At 37.8% G+C, this 22,062-nt stretch overlaps 1 long non-coding RNA gene across 1 annotated transcript; it reads left to right on the top strand.

Moving 5' to 3' along the window:
• Positions 1 to 11,062: 11,062 nt before the first annotated feature.
• Positions 11,063 to 16,932, top strand: LOC135221064 (uncharacterized). The gene is made up of 3 exons (XR_010315865.1): positions 11,063 to 11,374; positions 12,899 to 12,965; positions 13,879 to 16,932. It is a non-coding gene; the product is annotated as an uncharacterized LOC135221064 (long non-coding RNA).
• Positions 16,933 to 22,062: the final 5,130 nt, after the last annotated feature.

Genomic DNA, 22,062 nt, shown 5'->3' on the forward strand with positions numbered 1-22,062 from the left:
TCCTCACTTCAGGCCTCCTTTTACACATGACGAAAGCCTCTCTACCGTCAGCTTATACCAGCACTGTAATCAAGTTTTACACCCTTCAAGAAACTTTTCATAATGAGGGCCGCGCATCATCATGAACCAATTTTCAATGTGTTAATATATATATGTATATCTCTTATATATATATATAGTATAATATATATTATTTATTGATATATATATATAGATATATATATATATACATATATATATTATACATATATATATCTATATGATAATATATATATATATATATATATTGAAGTAATAGAAGTCCACACTTATGTAAGATGTGTATTAAAATATTCTTATATATATGACGGGAGCTTTCATCTACTTGATCAGTAGACCTCATCACTAGCGATCAAGTAGACGAAAGTTCCAGTCATAAAAGAATTTTTTTTAAACACATCTTACTTAAGTGTGGACTTTTATTAGTTCAAAATTTTCCAATAACGTTATGGTGATTTTATATATATATATATATATATATATATATATATATATATATATATATATTATATATATATATATATATATATATATATATGTGACGGTACTTACTTTCTTTGCACAGATCTAAGGTAACGTGTGCCGTGGAGGCTGTACTTTGGGGAATTAGACTTATATAAATTTTCTTACCTTGCTGAAAGCTCTTGATATTGAATTAGCAAAAAGGGTTATCGTTTTGGATGAGAAATGAAGATTGATATTTTCTTAACATAGGTTTATTCTTCGCTGGAGTACTTATAAAGTTTCCACCTTCTGGGCTCTTGGACTGATAAAACTTAATTGGCACTTGTTGCAATTACGAGTCTATAGGCACGAGGGAATTTTACTAAGTATTGATTGTCACTTTCACTGTCTTTGATTGCTTTGCACACCACTTTTGCACTTGTTCTTCTTCTGGGGATTCTTCTGTCTTTCTCTCTCTTCTCTGCCTGTTGCTGCGCCACTGGTTCTCCTCGTTCCCCTCTTCTCTCGACTTCTCTGTTCCCCTTTTTTCTCTGCTCTCTCTTTCTCCCTGCTCTCTCTCTGTCTCGCCTTTTTGTTCAGTTGAAATCTCCTTAGCCCCGCCTTTGGATTTTTGGATTCTGACTGGGTGTGGCATTTTCTGAAAGACTTTTTGTGTCTTAGTGGCTACTAACTTCATACGAGACCGCCTTCCTGTCAGGTCTTCTACAGTAATTCGTAGGCTTTGAATTTGTATACGCCTCCTTCTTCATGTCCTGGCTTCTTAGGGGCGTATCCCTTGGTAACCTCATAGGTCATTCGTTGATACCCCTTTTGGGCTGTCTTATGACCAACACTCATGGCTTTTGATTCGTCGATACTAGAGGCCTACCTTTGGGAGGGTGGAGCTTTTAAGAATTTGGTACTTCCCTCTTTCTAACAACGGGTCATAGAATTCCTTTTTAACGTACGCCAGATGGCTCTCTCTGACCTGTTCACGAAAGGAACGCCGATTAGTCATAGGCGCTAATGAGAGTAGTTTCCAATTTCTCGAAGATGCCTGGGCGATATCCCTCATCGGCTATAATCTCTTGTTGGTCACTAATCGCTGGTACGGACAGAGGCTTTTTGGGGAAGATGAAAACCAGATGTCTGATGGCTAAAAGCCTAATGTTTTGAGTAACAAAATCCCTTCGCTAAGAAAAATCATTATCTTATCCCCTTTTCTCCTTTTTCTTCTCTTATTATCCGTTTCGTGCCTTTTTCTTAAGTATTATTAAGTTATTGTCTTTTGGAATAACGACACTGTGCCACACTATTACAGTCTCGGCCCGCTACCTCGCTGACTCCGACAGCGTTAACTAAGCTGAAGCAAATATTATACCTACCAGAGGACTCCTAACTTATGCTTCTTGGAAATCATATTGAAACTTTAACTCAAAAACATCAAAAGTGAATGTAAACATGAGCAAATCCTTGATTAAGTAACGTTAAGGGCAACAATCAAAATTGAATGTAAGCATGAGTAAATTCTTGAGTAAGTAACATTCAGAGAAACATAAAAAAAAACTGAATATGAACAAATACTTGATTAAGTAATATTAAAAGAATCATCAAACTGAATTCAAATATGAGTAAATCACATTAAGAAACGTGAAACTGAATGCAAACAAAAATAAATCACCAAAAAAACAAGAAAACTGAAAGTTAAACATACATAAGCCCTTAAGTCACAAAAGTTATATAAATGCATGGTAGAAGCAAAAAAATAATGGTAACTATCCAAGTTCACAGTACATGATTGGTTCAGTCCTCAGTCCTATTCTATCTAGGTGGATATCGTCTTTCTTTATGGAAAAATAAATTTCGTTTTTTGTTGACGACACTTGATGGCTTCTTGTTTGCTGCGACCTGCCGCTTGAAGACAAGTCCTGGGAGAAAATATCCTTGTGTATTTGTATGCAATAACAAGTGTGTCCTTGACTTCCTACTGAGATTGTGTATTTGTGTTTATGCAAAATTTCATTGGGCATTCTTACTGTAATTTCTGAGTAACCTTGTACATTAAACTATAACCTTACTGCTTGATACTAAAACAAAATTGGCAACTCGGTTAAAGGAACCGGTTAGTGGTTAATACTTGTAGGTTTCTTCTACTGTGACAACAATTAGTAAGCTTTCACCAATCAATATCTTGTTAGTAAGTTTTCAACATCTACCATCTTGTTAGTGAGTCTTCATCAATTAATATCTTATTAGTAAGTTTTTTCATCAATCAACATCCAATGGATTTGAACAAAGTAAGTGTATTAATTACCCCTTCAAAATCATAATCATTTCTGAAACGAATTCTCGTATCTTAAAATTTCTTAATGTCTATCTTAACCCGTCTTATTTATTCTTTTACTTCTAAGAATGTTCTTATGGAACGATTAAACTTAATATACGTCTTGAAATTCTTATACTACGCATTTAACCGTTTCTTACATACCCAAATATTTCCCTTCAAGTCAAAATAAATTTGAAGTTAGTGCACGTAACTCAAAAATTCTTGCTACAAACCGACTAATTAAAGTAAGAATTGTAACAATAAAAGATTATTCCTAAGTCGACCGATGAAGGTAAACTTAGCAATAAAGAAATCAAATAAATACATGGGAATAATGGGATGAATTAATGGGTTTGTTCTTCTGTTTCACTGAAAAGTGACTCTTCTATTTCTTAGGTTATATCTAATTCCTTCTTCTGGAATTTCTTCTGACGTCTCTGTCATTTCGGATTCTTCAACTTCTTTGGTTCTCTTGACCTTGTCCTTGTTTATCCAAAATTCTTCTTCTAATGATTCAGCGTATGTGGAAGGCATTTGGTTATTCATTTTCTTAACCTTTATCTTAGTTTCTTGTACGTCTACGACCTTGTATGGTCCTGTGAATTTTGTGGCTAACTTATAATTAATACCACTTCTTACTTCCTTCTTAATATAGACTTCATCCCCTTTCTTGTAGTCTACAGGCCTTAATCCTTCTTGATGCTTCTCTATCATATTCTGCTGGGCTTCTTCTAGATTCTTGTGCAATTGCTTGTGTATTACTTTAAAGTTTCCGATTCTTATCTTCATGATATCTTCAGAGTAATTAGGCTGTATTGGCTGATTCAGCCATGCATAAGGTAATCTGGGTTCATATCCCATCAAAGCTTTTATGGGAGTTGCTCGAGTACTCGTATGATGTCTTGCATTTAATGATAATTGGACTAAAGGTAAATTGACGTCCCAGTCAGGATCCTGTCCTACTGTGTGACGTAATACGTCTAAAACCTTCCTGTTATTCCTTTCTACTAAGCCATTACTAGCTGGGTGATACGGCTGTATCGCTACCTTTTCTACCTTAAAGGCGTTACAAATTTCTTGAACTAACGAGTTGTTGAACTCGGTCCCATTATCAGAAATAATGAGCTGTGGGGCAGAATATCTGCAAAATATCTTATCAAAGAGAGCGGTTGCACAATCCTTGGCACTTTTACTAGTTAGTGGTACCAACTCTGTATATCTCGTGAGCGCGTCGATACATACTAGTATATTCTTATTCCTTTACTCGTGGTATGAAGATTAGTGATAAGATCAATAGATACTCTTTCGAAAGGAGTCTGTGGGATAGGATATTTCCCTAGTGGTACTTCCTTGTCTGTTCTTCCCTTGTAGCTGTTGCATGTATTGCAGCTCTTCACATAATTACTAACATCCTTGTGAATTCCCTTCCAATGGAAAGTTCTCTGGATTAGTCTAATTGTCTCATCCCTTCCTGGGTGAGCTCTCATGTCATCGTCGTGCATTAGCTCAATGACCTTGTTTCTTAGACTCTTAGGTACTAACCTTTTGTGCAGTACACCTAGAAATTGACCAAATGGGTCATATTCGTGACACATCCAAATTAATACGCCATCTATGTCCTTTAATGCATCTGTGGGACATCCACCAAGCCATTCCTAACCTTAGTTCGGTTTAATTCTTGTTTGGCTGTGTTTTCTTTCGTTTCTAACGTATTTGGACAGTTCCCTTATATCTTCATCTCTTTCTTGTTCTTTTATGAAATTTTACCGGGAAAGCTCCTCTGTATAGTGCATGGTGAGTACATTTACGTCATTGCACATTGTTTCATTCTTTTCTTCTTCTTGAATTATCATATTTATACTATCACCTTGTGACACATATCTTGATAATGCATCTGCTACCTTATTCGTCTTCCCAGGGACATATCTCACCTCTATATCATAATCTTGGGCTGTCATGAACCAACGGGCTCTTCGTCCAGAAAAATTAGGGTTCTTTAGCATTTCTACTGCGGCTGAATGATCCGTGAAGACGGTTATCTTGTAACCAAAAATTATATATCTGAAATGCTTTAAAGCGTCTATTATAGCTAGAGACTCGAGGTCTGTTACTGAGTAGTTCACTTCTGAGGGCTTTAATTTCCTACTGTAATAAGCTATGGCATTATACTTATCTTGTCTTTGCATTAAACATGCTCCTATACCAATGTGGCTTGCGTCCGTGGCTAAAAAGAATTCTTTGCCAAAGTCTGGGAAGCTAAGTACTGGGGATGTGTTAATCTTTCTTTCAATTCATCGAATGCTTCTTGCTGCTTGTCTGTCCATACAAATGATACGTGTTCCTTTAAAAGTTCAGTTAGTGGTGCGGATATGACTGCAAGCTCCCTATGACTTGCGGTAAAATCCTGCTAAACCTAAGAATGACTTTACGTCCTTCTTGCACTGATGTAGGATATTCCTTGATTGACTTTATCTTTAAGTCGTTTACTTCTACGCCCTTTTCACTTAGTGTATGACCAAGGTAGTCTATTTTCCTTTTAAGGAAGTTACATTTCTTCAGTTTAAGCTTCAGGTTGGCTTTTCTTAATCTCTTTAGGACTTCTCTGACTAAGTCTATGTGTTCCTCTATAGTGTCTGTTGCTATTACCAAATCATCTATGTAACAGTGTACGTCCTTGCCTAGTAAATCGCCCAAAATTTTATCCATTAATCTTACAAAAGTTACCGGGCTTGACTTTAGACCAAAGGGCATTCTTACATACTGGTATCTGCCGTTACTAGTGGAAAAAGCAGTCAAAGGTTTACTTTCTTCGTCTAGAGGGATTTGCAAGAATCCCTGCAATAAATCTATAGTGGTGAAGTATCTCTTGGACCCACTATAGGTGGCGATAAGATCTCGCATTGACGGCATTGGATAAGGATCATTTTCAGTAATTTGGTTCAATTTTCTGAAATCCACAACTATTCTGTAAGTTTTGTCCCTTTTAGGAACTAGCAAAAGTGGAAAAGACCATGGGGATTTAGATGGTTCTATTATTCCTTGCCTATTCATTCTTTGTACTTCTCTTTCAATGATCTCCTTCTGGGAATGTGCTACTCTGTAAGCTGGTATGTAAATTGGCTTGGTGTTTGATGGAATGTCTATCTTGTGCGTTATTTCGCGTGTATTTCCCAAGGTGTCGCCGTCTAGAGCGACTATATCATTATATTCGCACAGTAAGTCTATGAATTCTTCTCTAACATGGTTTTCCTTAATGTCCTTTAAATGAAATCCTATCTTAGCTCTTCTCAGTTCTATGTCCTGAGCATAATTTTCATTTCCTTTACTGATCGCTGCTACCGTTTCCCTTTCTACAACTCGGATAGGTATGGAGTATACTTCTGCTAAGCCTATCTCTGTACCTGGTGTTAATTTAACCTTTCCTCCTCTGTTATTCGTAATCTGTAACGCTATTTTGCCCTGTCTGACTTCGTGTAAACTAGAAGAATAATGTATTCCGTTTACTTGCGACCTTTCAGTAAGCGTGAGAATTTCCTTCCCTTCAAAAATTGGATTTACTGTACATTCTACCCACGTACTTTCTCCATGGGTTTAAGTCTTAATTCCCTCTCTAACTTTAAATAAGTGCATTGATTTGATTCTAAGAGGTTAATGATCTGTTGTGAACTCGTGATGCATTCTGGATATCTTCCCTCCGTCTTATCCTTCTTTAAAATACCTTTTACTATGGGATTCTCTTGAGTCTGGGTTCTTTTAATTGATTTGCATATTGGTATTCTAGAAATCTCACGACCGTTGTTAATCACTAGTTGTTCTCTAGGGGCATCAATGCTTATCCCTTGTCCAGCCATAGTTGGATAACCTATCAGCAAATGAGCAAAAGCTAATTGTATATCTCTGGCTACCAGAACCTTTTCTCTTAGAGCAATTCTTCCTAGCCTAAATGGAAAATCTAACTGTCCAATTACGTGGATATCATTACCCTGGACGTCTGTGATTCTACAATCTACTGCTGGATTCAAACTTAAATGAGAAAAATACAATCGATACACCTTTTCTGACATTATATTCTTAGGACTACCTGTATCAAAGAATGTAACAATAGGTTTCTCTAGACCGACATGGGCTGGAAATAATGGTCTATAATTATATTCATTCCCTACATCAACTTTGCTAACCTGTGTAGCTGGGCTTAGCCTTGACATTCCGGACGTTCTCTCTGTTATAGAGGAAGATTCATTGTACCAGTAAGCAGAAAATTTCCCATTGCGTCGTCTGACATTGGCTGAATTGATTGATAACCTATGCTTGCTGTTTGATTAGCATATCTATTTGGGACGGAATCCCTATTTCCTCTAACTGGGGGAGATTGACTATTGTTTCTACCTCTGCCTCTCGACTGAGATCTACCTCTAGGAGCTGAAACAAATTTATTTCTGCATTCTCGGGCACTATGTCCTGTTCTCTTATGGAAAGGACAGAAGGCCATCCCCCGGCAGTCACTGGCATAATGTCCTCTCTTCTGACAGTTATAACACGTGACTGTCGAAAATCCTCCTTGAGAAGATTTACCTGGCATCTTATTCTGATTTCTAGATGGTGTCCTAGATCTATTTGGACCTCTTTCCTTTTGTCCTATAGCGACTAAAGGTCTGTATATAGGATTCCCTTCAGGTCTTCTACCTAGGATTTTTGTTTCCTCCTCTTCAATCTCTGCTACATCATCGGATGTCTCCCACTTACGAGTCATCCTTGCAATAACTTCCGTAGGCAGGCTTCCAATCATTATTGCTAGTCTAAATATTTTTTTAACATGACTCATTAGCATTTTTTGCTTGCCTCCTTCTACCTATACCAACCTGTGGATTCCATGAAGTTACCCCTTCCCATTCATTCATATTGTTATACAACTGAGAGCTAAACTCTTGATAACGTCTTTCGTCTAACTTAAATTGACGCACTATCCTTGCCAAACTAGTGACTGGATCTCTTTCACCAACTGTGGAATAGACCTTCCTAAAATACCGTTTCAGTTCTTCCCAATTCTTAAGATCTCGGTAAGTCTCGGAGTGGACGTATCGCTCTAAGTCTCCTCCGGCTTCCAAATCAAGATAACTCTTGGCTTCAATAAGCTTTTCTCTATCTGTCCCCGTTATGCTATCTAGGCGTGTCTCCACCTGCTCTATCCAGTTCTCTAAGTTACAAGCTAACTGACCATTCTTTCTTCCGCAAAATTTAGCTATGTGATTAATCACATGCCCCTTATGTGTTCCCATTACTGCTGCGTTCGAATTCGCGGACTGTGTACTTTCCGGCATGTTTATTTTCCTTGTTTGACTTCTCGTGAGCACAGGCGTTCTTACGTTCTGATAAGGAGTCGGTCTCCCTTTGACCATCGACTCGTTAATGGAAATTTTCTTAAGTACTGAGTATCATTAAAAGTATCAAAGTTATGACCGTAATATCCCAAAAGAAAATGATAATAACAATAAACTGTTTTTACTAAAGTATTCGATCACCAAAAAAAAATAAAGGAATTTTCCCCTGAAATATTCTCAAAGTCTTACGTTACCGGTAAGCGATTCTTAAACAACAACAAAAACCCTCTTAACAGTACTGGTAAAACGATACTGAACTGACCGTAAACTGTACGCTAACGAGAGACCTCTCGTGAGTTACCCTGGTTAAAACAAAGTAAAAACAAGTAAACATTCATTCGACGTAACAAGTAAAAAGCAAATACTAAAACAAAAAAAATCAAAGTATAAGAAATCACAAAAAACAACCAAAATCACAAAAAATAACATAAAATGACACAATCAAAATTCAAATTAAAATTTAAAGTTATTGGTTAGTAAATACAAATGTTCGGGAAAAGGTCTTAGTAGCTGATTAGTTATAATTAGTAAAATGAAGAAATATCGTAGTTTCGTTGCCAAAAAAAAGTTCAGAGAGAAAATCTTTTAATCTTGAAATACCAGAAATTGTCTAACTGAAATGTTAATCGCGTAATTTACTTTTAATGGAGTTTAATGTTATGTAAGTGTGGGGATATTATTTTGGACTTATCTTCTTTCGTCGTCTTCGGCATCCGGGTTTACGTCTGACAGCTTGCGTTCGCCTACCAGCGCGTTGAATGATGTGTTGGTTCCCCCCCTCTCTCTCTCTCTCTCTTCTTCTCTTCGGGAAAGGGGACCCCTCTCTCTCTCTCTTCTTCTCTTCGGGATGGGAAAGGAAGCGCGTTGAATTGGGCGTTTTCTGAATTGTGCTTTTTTCCTCTTGATATATTCTTTACGCGTTCGGCATCTTGTTCTTCTAGTGGAACGACTGTTCTTGTTCTTCGGAGTGGAGTTTTTCTTCGTGGAGTGTGGGTGGCTTTTTTTGGAGCGCTTTTATTGTTACGACTCGGTAACTGTCTTTGTATTTGGGGAAGCACTGGTAACTGTCTTTGGGGAGAACTTTCTTTTTCGAGTGGCGTGAATGGATTGAAATCTTTTATGCCGACTCTAAACTTTTGATTCTGTTTCGCTGCCGCTGTTTTTAACTGTCATTCGTGTCTTCGTATCACGTCGCTAATCACCATTTCTTTGCTGTCTCTTTTGTCTCTTCCTATCCTTACCGCTCGACATCAATTAATCTTGTCACTATATCAATCTTTATCTCATCGTATCCCGTCGCTCTGCCACCAATAAATCTGTGACGGTACTTACTTTCTTTGCACAGATCTAAGGTAACATGTGCCGTGGAGGCTGTACTTTGGGGAATTAGACTTATATAAATTTTTCTTACCTTGCTGAAAGCTCTTGATATTGAATTAGCAAAAAGGGTTATCGTTTTGGATGAGAAATGAAGATTGATATTTTCTTAACATAGGTTTATTCTTCGCTGGAGTACTTATAAAGTTTCCACCTTCTGGGCTCTTGGACTGATAAAACTTAATTGGCACTTGTTGCAATTACGAGTCTATAGGCACGAGGGAATTTTACTAAGTATTGATTGTCACTTTCACTGTCTTTGATTGCTTCGCACACCACACTTTTGCACCTGTTCTTCTTCTGGGGATTCTTCTGTCTTTCTCTCTCTTCTCTGCCTGTTGCTGCGCCACTGGTTCTCCTCGTTCCCCTCTTCTCTCGACTTCTCTGTTCCCCTTTTTTCTCTGCTCTCTCTTTCTCCCTGCTCTCTCTCTGTCTCTCCTTTTTGTTCAGTTGAAATCTCCTTAGCCCCGCCTTTGGATTTTTGGATTCTGACTGGGTGTGGCATTTTCTGAAAGACTTTTTGTGTCTTAGTGGCTACTAACTTCATACGAGACCGCCTTCCTGTCAGGTCTTCTACAGTAATTCGTAGGCTTTGAATTTGTATACGCCTCCTTCTTCATGTCCTGGCTTCTTAGGGGCGTATCCCTTGGTAACCTCATAGGTCATTCGTTGATACCCCTTTTGGCTGTCTTATGACCAACACTCATGGCTTTTGATTCGTCGATACTAGAGGCCTACCTTTGGGAGGGTGGAGCTTTTAAGAATTTGGTACTTCCCTCTTTCTAACAACGGGTCATAGAATTCCTTTTTAACGTACGCCAGATGGCTCTCTCTGACCTGTTCACGAAAGGAACGCCGATTAGTCATAGGCGCTAATGAGAGTAGTTTCCAATTTCTCGAAGATGCCTGGGCGATATCCCTCATCGGCTCTAATCTCTTGTTGGTCACTAATCGCTGGTACGGACAGAGGCTTTTTGGGGAAGATGAAACCAGATGTCTGATGGCTAAAAGCCTAATGCTTTGAGTAACAAAATCCCTTCGCTAAGAAAAATCATTATCTTATCCCCTTTTCTCCTTTTTCTTCTCTTATTATCCGTTTCGTGCCTTTTTCTTAAGTATTATTAAGTTATTGTCTTTTGGAATAACGACACTGTGCCACACTATTACATATATATATATATATATATATATATATATATATATTATATATGTGTGTGTGTGTATGTATGTACATAGTACATATATACCATATAGTTTTCAATATATATATATACATATACACGTACATAGAGCACATTTCATTTCCAATTCCATAAACAGAGAGAGAGAGAGAAGACAAAGACGCAGAATAACAGTGAGTCACTGTCACGAAAATCCTGAAACGTATTGAAACACGGCGACATACCCGTCTGACTCCTTCGTCATTCGATTGGGCAGTCGGGTACTGAACAAGAAAGCACGGGGAATCTTCAGTGAAACTCTCGCATGCGACGCCTAGCAACTGCATCAAACCAAGTCAAGGAGGCAAATGATTCATCGCCTCTAATACTCATCCTATTATGCAGACTAAATATTTCGTTTATAACGCTCACCTGTTCATTAATAAACAGGGTAGGAATAAAAGAAAAATTCTGGGATAACTGACAGATTCTCATAACGCGTACGAGGCGAGAGGTAATCTTGTTATATATCGATCAACCCAGACACCAGACTGCATGCAGCAAGCAGCAGTCAGCTTAGTGCCTTATTCCGAGAGCAAGTTGCGCCGTGTCGGCATATCAGCTCGTTTGTATTTTATCCCACTCATAAGGTAAGGTTAATTTTTTCTTCCTCTCATTTGCGACATGAAGCTACGCAAGGCGACTCAATAGACAAATGTCTCTGCGTAATTAGTTAGAGTTTACGTGTGTCACCTGAATATAAAATTTCAGGCAAGTGCAGGGCCCAGTGGATCTAGGGCCAGTGAGTAGACAGATCCAATCAAGCAGGTGTAGACGAATATTTATTGCAAATATAGTTGATAATGGGAAGCAGCAGTCAAATTTAATCCAAGTGAGTGGATTTAAAACTCTACCACCAACTCATAAACAAAACTAACAAGACACTGAAAATAGTGATAGCGAAATAATTAAGGCCGAAGATATGAACTTAAAACTTCCATGGCGCGTCTATCCTGTAAGTGTTAAGTACATCTCGTACAAATGTACATAAAATGAACGCTTCATTATGCTATTTGGTGAGAATAATGTTACAATGGTTTACCCTAATACGCTATTCCCATAGCGAGCATCTCCCGATAAAACTACGTTCATTCTACAGGGTGTCCATAAAGTCCCAGTACCATTACAAATATTTATTGCTTGTAATGGTACTGGGACTTTATGGACACGCTATATAATATGCAGAATTAGAGTACCCCGCGCACAATCTTTTGTCTGAACCAACCGCACTTTCTACATCTACACAAAATGAACTCTCTCTCTCTCTCCCCCATGTGCATTGCAACACTTCACTTCTGGGAGATGTTAACAATCACACTCCAGTCATGTGGAGGGCAAGTCCTAGGTGAGGCTTGGAAAAAATGCATTAGAGTTCTTTAAACGATAAAATTGGCTTCACTAATTTATCTGATGTTGGTGTTAAAAGCTACTATACACTTCGACTTATTACTCAATTTTGTGATGGTGTATTAATTTGGTATGCCTTGACAGTTATTAGTGACGAGTACTTGAAAACCTAAGTGCTTGAATAAGTGGCACTTGCAAAAGACAGTTTTTCCTTTCCTTTTCACTCGCTCACTTTCTTTCACTCTGGCATTAGAATACCATAGAATAGTGCAATGATAAGTAATTAAAGTGATTTTACTCTCTATTTTGGTTTTCTCTGCCCATGAAGTTCATCCGTTTAGCATTTTGACAACATAACCAATATCTCTTGTCTTGAAAGCGGCCATACGCAAGGACAATCTGTAGACTGGCCTCGCACCAAGTCACTGCCTGGCTGTAATCTTGGCCGATATCCTCAAAGCTCATGAATACACTTATTATCTTATTATGGGGGAAGGATTCTATGTAAGTTCATAGGGGAAAAAAATATAACTGTGAAAGTCATCAAAAAGGTACCGTACAGTTCGGGTTGGAGACAGCATCTGAGCTGCGTTTTGCTTACGAGCAAGCATGGATCAGCCCAACACGGTTCATCTCTTGAGATACCTTCATTTCCTATTTTGTTTGGATTCATGTTCAATCTTTTGTGAATACCTAGTCACTTTGCATGCTTAAAATCTTAACTTTCTGGTACAGTGATATAAATGTCGCTTGTTTTACTATTCCAGATAGCGGCAAAATGGCCCACGGCTGTGTTTCAAGATTCAACTCTGACAGCGAAAGGACACCGGACAGGTGAGAGAATGACTATGGATCGTGCTTGAAATAAAATGCATTAACATAATGAATAAAAGAACAGCTCTCATACATTTCCTCGAAGACGTTACCACGAAGTGCTTGTTTCCTTCAAAAGATTTTTTTTTCTTTCAAGGTACGGAAAATGGTCTATTCGACGTGTTTTTTAGGGGTAGAAATTACTTTCAACATTTCATTTCAACTTCTTAAGACAAGGCCATCCATCATGAAAGTACTTCCATAGTCCATGTACAACTAGGTATCTGGTGATTTAACCATTAAATGTACATTTTCTCTTCAAGAACTTATCGTCAATGATATTCATAACCGTAGCTGCGTGACGCTGACATACACACTTGAAAAAATCACAGTGTGAAGACAATCATTACATAATTGGAAAATTACTTATTCTGGCGCTTAAAGACCATTTAAATTGCACTTTCCCTTGGCACCGAAAAGCATAATCGAGGAAAAAAAATCTTGCCAGTCTATGAAGCCAAGTCTTATCTCTCCTTATTAGCCCTACAACCAGGTCAAAATAACCTTGTTCAAAATGTATTCTTCCATAGTCACAACCGTCGTTTTCTAATGCAAGGTTAGGCGAAAGCAAAATCTTAAAATACTAATAGTGTTGGATAAAATAGTTTTTTTTTCTTCTTTTTTGCGAGTTCCTTACATTGCCTGGTTAGATTTTGGGGAACTCATCACAATCGACAGACAAGATACTTCCGTAAAGGTAACCTTGACTCAATAACCAATCAAATCGTTTTAAAAGTATCGACCTACTCGGAGATTTTGGACTATCTTCGTCCTAATATAAGGTTCATCATTTTCGACGGTTATCTGACAACTTCCTTAGCATACTTCGCACGAGATGACAAGTACGTGACTTATATTGTTCTCGCATCCTCAGGTTACAAGGAAAGACGACGGCAGAAGGCTTCCGTCCCGGGCAAACATGCAACGGCCGCCTGACTACCCTGTGGAAACGAATCTTCATCCTGTCGATCATTCTAATAATCCCTCTGACGAAGAGCTTCGTGTAAAAATGCCACTACTCTACCTTGAGATTTTTTACTACTTAACCTTGAGAACAACATAGAAAAATATAGGTCCATCCTCTGGGCCAGCATGTGAAAATAAGTGTCTATAAACATTCCTTCAAGAATTACGTAAGGCTGCTGGAAGAGTTACGTAATGCTACTGGCCTTCAACATCTGATTAGTTTTAAGTATCCAGACTTTTCCACTTTTTGGAGCATATGAAGTTTAGTGGGGACGAGTCCTTCTTCTAAACAAAATTAGCATGGTTTTCCCTTGGAAAATCTATATTTCCTCTTACTGTAAACTAGTTTACACTACTGTGTACATAGATATAGGCTTATGTCTTTACTTTTCAGATATTCGATATTTCATGCAAATGCCATGCTTGTTATAAGCTTCCCAAAGAGATTGTTTCCATATGTAATCCCTAGCATTTTCATTCAACATCCTTTTTTTTTTTAATATCACGACGTTACTAATAACATTCAACTCGAAATACTCTGACGCTATCACTACTTTCAACCATTGCTGTCAAAAGTCAACGTTAATAACCCAACTCTTGTGACGCCAGGAGCTATAAATCTATCAACCACTTTCACTTTGGTCAAAAGTCTGATACTGTTGTGAATAAGCGAAGCGTAATTATCAGATAACCTCTCTGGCTCCCTACAGTGTCTGAAACCAACCCCCCCAACAACAATCCCAATGTCCTAATGTCTTTCGTTCCTTGAGCTCATTCAGTTGTTTGAATGTTACAGCTCGCAAGCAATAGACAAGTATTTCAATAAATAAATAGCAAAGAAAGTAAAATTAAGTTCTGGTGAGACTGAGACTCATTATAAAACTCTTCATGTTCTTTGTAGCGTAACACGGGAAAAGTTCCTAGTTTCGTAAAAACTTCAGTGAATTCTAGTCAATCTTTCGCAAACTATTAGTACTAAACGTGATCACTAATAAAGTTGATAGTGTTTTTTGTGTTTTAACTAAAAAAAATATCACTGCTTCTGGGCATATTCTATATTTAATTTTACGAGGTATGTATGTAAATAGGTAGTTTTATACATTATTCTGTACTACTGTAGAATATCGCTAAATTCTTTGATAAAAATGAGATTGAAGTAATCCGGTGTACTTTTACCCTCATACTGATAAGAATTGTGATAGCAGTAAGGTTTATATGGTTTTAAACTACAAAAAGTAGGCAACAATAAAAGTTTTTTGCAATTTTACAGAAGGTAAAAATTATAAATGCGTGAGATAACTTTTAGAAGCTGCATGAAGAAATATCCTACAAGAAAGCTGGCCTTCACCTTCTCACAAGGGAAACCTAAATCCTGGTTTTTTTCTTAGTAGGGACTAACAAACCATAAACTGGCCATTTCATTTTGGATATCATACATGGCACAGTCATCCTTCCCTTTTAATATTCGTCACTACCAAGATTTCCATATAGATTTATAAGGTAGTTTTTGCTGTAGAATCCATTTCTGCTTGGGGCATTTTTGTTTTGTGCATATTTAATTAGATTATTTGCATTTTTGCATAAATTAGCGGAAATTACATTTAAAGAGCTTATTAGTGGCATTTTGGTGGTTATTTGAGGTAAATAAATGGAAAGTGTGTCTTGTTCAGGATTGCTTTTATTTACAGGATAATAACTGTGCATGTTCATTGTTCTTAATTGACATAAATTAAGAAAATATTATTACGACTCAAGCGAAAAGCGGTACCAGTAAATTTCTGTTCAATCTTATTTGATTGACCTTTCTGCGTGTTCCGTTGGGCATATGGCATGCCTGTATATTGGTATTGCTTGTACTGTGAACCCTCAGTCTCCAAAGAATGACAAGGGCTTGTGTTGACTACCAGTACATATTTGGCTCAGAAGGTTTGGCCTGCTGCTAGTGATTGGAAGTCTTTGCTTAGATACACGTCAGAGGTCTGCAAAAACCACTGCATTGAGCTTGACAGTGCATCGACTTTCCGGATGAAAATGAAGCAACCAAGTTTCTGAGTAAATGTGGTCATGGAGTGTCCTATGCTGATGTACGTTTGCTGACGAACACATGAGAGCAACAAGTGACCATACAGTCTACACGAAAAATTACACCTGGTTTGTGAAAGGAAGAGCTGTGCACGTCACAATATGTAATTCAGATGGGAAACAGCAGACTCTTACAGGTTCACACATACTAACACAACCCACAAACGGAACCTTGTTTCAGAATAGATTGCTGCTTGAAGATGATGATAATTCTACAGATGAATATCACCAGGAAGAGGAGAACAATACACTCGTTGATGCAGAATCCATAGAACATGGTTATGGAGCATTCAGGATAGGAAAGGGGAAGTGGGTTTGGAGGGAATATCACAGGCCGCTTCATCTCCATAGTTCATGGGGACTTCATAACTGATGTAACTATAAACAGAGGTCGAAGTCAGGGGTTGCCCGATGCAAGGAGGCTTCAGCACATCGCTAAAAGTAGATGCTTTTCTCAAAAGTCATCTGATGGCAAAAGTGAGGACAGCACTGAAAGAGAAATTAAATCTAATGACAAATTCAGCACACAAAGAAAGGAGAACGTGAGAAAACAGTGGTCACTGGTTGACAAATGCATGGATCCATTTGCACCAGGTGTCCCAAGACATTTCAAAACTGGCGAGGGCCTTGAAAATATTGTGAAAGGCTTGTTCTATTCCACTGAGATTGGGGAGATGTTGCTATTGAAGTTTATAGAGGAAAGGCTGAAGATGGTGTCAGTTTCTTCAAACATGTAAAGAAAACAAATATAAAACCTGGATGAGAAAAACCCAAGAAACCACCAACGGCTGTTAATATACTAAAAGAGGAGAAGCAGGCCACCTACCCCTTGATCTCTGTACCTGTAGCCCATTCTACAAAAGTTAAAAACTTAAAACAAGGATTAACAAAAAAACAAAAAAAAAAAAAGTCCCGTGGAAACATGGTCACAAAGGCGACGGCGGTGGGTGAACAAGCCCCATTCAGAGAATGCCACCAAAGATGTTCATTCAATCCTCCGATGGGATTGGTGATAGTAACGGATACTTGCGAGAAATACAGAAAAGACTGGAATACCTTCCAACAGAGTGGTGAAAACAAATCTCTGTTAAACTTTCTTGCTAATCACTACATGAGTAACTCATTAAGAAAAAAAAAGCTAGCCATTCCACTTGTATTTACAGGATCAACAGCACTTGGATGATCACTACTGGAGATGTAAATCTTGTTGAGCAATGCAGTCACCACGAAGCAGATAAAAAGTTGTTCGGAATGCATCTTCATCTGAAAGACCTGTTGTGGTTGTTGCCACAGATACTGGCATATTTGTTTTACTTGTATATGCTTTCATCAAAGTTTCCCCTACTGAGAAATGGTACATGAAAACAGACGTAGGCGTTGTTTGCAGAGCTTATGTGAAGGGAGTGATTGATGTCCTGCCTGATTATCACAGCTTGAAAGGATGTAAGACAACCTCATACCCGTAAAAAATAGGGAAGGTGAAGCCATTAAAGAAATTAGCGGCACAAAACAAGACTAGCTCGCTGTCATCAGCTAAGAGTTATTCCTAGCTACCTTCAACAATGAGAACATTTCCTCAACTTCATGCAGACTGTAATGTATCCAGGAATAGAAGGTGAAGGTTATGTAGAAACCTGAATCAGAATGTATGATCAACAGAAGGTGAAATCAAGTTTGAATATCCTTTCTGAAAAACATAGTTCAGATGAACATCTGAAAAGGTCTAATTTACACACACATGAAAGCAATATCTCAAGATATTGATGATCCTCCACCCGAGAGCAATGCCTGGTAACAGTCTGATGACGGTCTTAACCCTGTTTGGTTTTCTTGCTCACAGGCTCCCTCCAAGCTTGTGTAAAAAGCCTCTCAGGATATCATAGTCTGGGGAGGAAGCTGTTGACGAAGAGAGCTCGGAAACCGAAAGACAGAAACAAGTGCCTCTACATCCAAAGAGGCAGGAAAAGGAAGATGTCACACCATCTGATGAAAGTCGCTCAGACTCTGCTATGATATGTCTTCGTCACTGTCATCAGAGAGAGTGATTTTTCTGCTTAGCAGTGTTTCAGAGACGTCAGAGGGAGACAGTGACTACTCAGATGATTTGGAATAAGAATTTGTAAAGAATTGCAGCATTTTTTATTTTGCACAAACAAAAGATGTTGCCATTCATTTTATTTGCTTACACGTATGTTTATCTTTTATTTTCTGTAAGAATTATTTGGTTGCAAACTCAGCCATGTCTAGTATTTAAGTATAGGATAAATTTAGAAATATAGCATTTTCAACATATTGATGTAGTGCTAATATTCTTATGTTTCTTAGTTTATGTAAAATACAGGTTAGCTCCAAAATCTTCTGCGAAGCAAGTTTGGATTTTGATACTTTCAATTATGAGTTGATAATGAACAAATTCAAATTACAATTATATCTGCCTGTTTAATGATCAATTATGGTAGAATATGTAGTAATTTATGTACGGGAAGGTAAATCAAATAAGAATGAACAGAAATTTACTGGAACCCTGCTTTCGTTTGAGTCTAATAACTTTCTTTAAATGCGCATAATTCATGTCGATTAATAACAATGAATATACACAATTATTATCCTGTAAATATAATCAACCCTGAAAAAGACAATGTTTCCATCTATTTACCTCAAATAACCACCGAAATGCCACCGCTAAGCTCTTTAAACATAATTTCCGCTAATTTATGCAAATGTCCAAATTATCTCAAATACGCACAATACAAAAATGCCCCGAGCGAAAATGGATTCTACAGGAAAAATTACCCTAGAAATCAATGTGAAAAGCTTGGTAGTGACGAATATCAAATGGCTAAGAGTTTTTCCGTCTATGGGAGGTGACATTTCACACACCAGATATGAACTTCTAGACAAATTGTGCGCCTAAGGTGTCTCCATACATAAATGAACTAGTTTGTATTCGCCTAAGGTGTCTCCATACATGTGTCTCCATACATAAGAACTAGTTTGTATTCGCCTAGGGTGTCTCCATTCATAAGAACTATAGTTTGTATTCGCGCAGGAACAAAATCGGAAACTGTGACACGGGTGTCATGTGTAGGCATGTAGTCGAGTGTCTCTTGGTGGTCTCGGTGTAGGTAGGTTTCTCTCATCCCTCGTTCCCAACCGACCGCGATACTTGTTCCCGTCAGTCTTGAACACCTATCTCTTTTTTTTTTTTTTTTTTTTTTTTTTTTCCATCTGTCCATCCGCCTGTGGTGGTCGCGCATGGTAACACTGCGTCCAGAGCTTTAAATAGTTACGCTATGTGTAAGTTTTAGGTAAATAAAAGGATATCTTGGTGTACATTTGCAACTGAAACGTGTTTTGATAATTTTACTGTATACGAATTACACCGTTAATATTCGAAATAGGATGTTGTTTAAAGCCCGAGACGCAGTGTTACCATGCGCAAACACCAAAGGCGGATGGACAGATGGGAAAAAAACAGAGTATAGTTGCCAAGCTTCGACACCGAAGGTATTCCAAACACGGTTAATTTCTCAAGGAATCAAGGCCTCCCAACAAGATATTAGGAACTTCAACTTCAATAAAGTTCACTGTGACTATTGCTAGCCCTGATGCTTAACGGATCGCTTATCTTTTTCCAGGCCTGTCGCTGGCAATATGTTACGATTTGAACTTCTCTTCTCTGTCACCATGAAATTACGACGATATATTTTGACAGTTACTAGGTTCTTGTCTAAAACACACACACACACACACACACACACACAGAGAGAGAGAGAGAGAGAGAGAGAAGAGAGAGAGAGAGAGAGAGAATTTGCAAACCCATTATATCAGATTTTATAGACGAGATTCGTAAACTAATTTTCCGCTTTTGGCTCCACCTACATATACTGAGTGGCGCATGAAGTATGTATTTCCAAGTTCTCGTATTTTTCACAGATGATAACTTCTGACGGTTTTTACCCTTCGTTTAAAAGGCTGGCGATAAATATCCCATTTCCTGACGCTGGAAATCAGAGAAATTACCTTGTTCCGGCAGTACAGCCGCTCTATCCATCTGGTTGTGGAGGAAAACACACAAAATTTAATGTTCGCGGTTCGCCTAGAACTTCCCGATCCCTCTCAACCACTGGTCTTGACTCAACGCTGCTTCACTCCGATATTCAGTGTTACTAATAAAACTTACATGTGGATCTAAAGGCAATAATCTAAAATGATTTCCCAATGCTAAGACATGAATTAGGATTTCTTAATGGCCAGGATATTCAAATCCTGCCGATGGTCACAGCAACAACAATCCCAACCTCCAAAAACCTGATGAACTGATACTTTGCTTATGACAGGCTAATCAAATGATTACGAAACCTTATTTGTGGGTGCCTGACCTTTTTCCTTAAGAGGATCCGCGAGGCTAAAACATATTTGGATACAAAATATCACGTAGACTAGATGTTGTATCATACATCAATTTAAGATCAATCTGTAGTGGGGAAAAAAACTTTTCCCACTTAACAAAATGCAAACAGTACACTATTACTTGGTGTATCAACAACTTATAATTTCGTGTGATTTTTTTATTCAACAAATACACGCATTTCCAAGGGTCTGATCAAATTATAACTAGAAATTATCATATCCATTTTGTAGTTGGGCTCGACAACATAGGTCTTATTTAGGGCGGGATAAACTAATTACATTTAAACAGCCAACAATTAAAAACAAACTAAAATCAAATTCAATTGCTCACAAAACACTTTGAAGCTTTTCGTCAAAATGCTCGCAACTTTTATTCCCCAAAAACAACTAAAATATCAGCAGAATGAGTAAACAAACTGACTAGCTCCAACAGAAAGAATATTGAAAATCTGATCACACCATTTATAATCGCAAGAAATATAATTACTGTAAAATATTGCTGTGGGAAAACTACACACCGACACACAAAAGAATCTTTGAAGGGAAAAAAATGTTTGGTTAAAACAACGTTATTATTTATAAGAAGCTGCTTTCTTTACCTTCACATGTCCCCTGTAATCACTGCTACTTAATACTTTCTAAAATAAAAGAAAGAAAAAACATGCCCTAATTTTAGGCTTTCCAATCACTTCCTTAACGCATTACGTATATACCTGTCAAAGCCCCTGTCTTTAGGTCCATGATTCAAGGCTCCAAATCTCGGCCTACAGTGTCTCTGAAACAAAAAGCTCTTAGGCCTAACTTCGCTTATGGGAGATCATATGAGAATTATATCGATAAAAGGGACCCCCAGCTCTGACGTCTTTTGTTTTCCGGTGGCTGCTGATTTTAGATAAGGAAAAAAAAAACATATTGATGTTTTAATGCGTATGATGGAGATGGGTGATGTTGTAAAGAACTGGAATATGAAATAGATTTTCGAGAGAAACTTTTGGCCTAATATATGGTTTTATATATTATATTATATAATTTATATATCTAATATATATATAAAGATGTCTCATGTCAACTTGATCTCAGCCAATGAAAACTACTCACTGACATGGAGGGAAGGTTACGTGGCTCGAGAGAGAGAGTAAAGAAAAGCAGTATAGGTTAAAATCCAAAGCACGGAGCCAAAAGTTGACAATTTACGCACAACGAAACTTATTTTCAAACAACATTGTATTCAAAATTATGATAAAAAGTAAGTGTCAGTTAGTCACAATTGTTCTCGGAGAATGAGCGCGAGGCCAATGTAGTAAGAATTAACGCTGAAAGAAAAGAAGGAAAAGAGAGAGAGAGAGAGAGAGAGAGAGAGAGAGAAAACTCATACCATATCTGATATTTCAATAAAGGTGAAGATGCCAGATACAGCCACGTGCAAACCGTACCCTGTAAGGTGCACGGGTGTTGGCATTACAGCAGCTGTAACTGGAAGCTTTTGCGGTTCTACCGCAGTCATAAGAAAGTCATGTGGGTTGGGCTCTATGATGCACACCTAGCAAAATACGTTTTACTTCAGCAATCGGATAAGACAACAAGCAATACGGGGAGA

Source organism: Macrobrachium nipponense, chromosome 2 (genome assembly GCF_015104395.2).
Source record: "Macrobrachium nipponense isolate FS-2020 chromosome 2, ASM1510439v2, whole genome shotgun sequence".
Lineage (NCBI taxonomy): Eukaryota > Metazoa > Arthropoda > Malacostraca > Decapoda > Palaemonidae > Macrobrachium > Macrobrachium nipponense.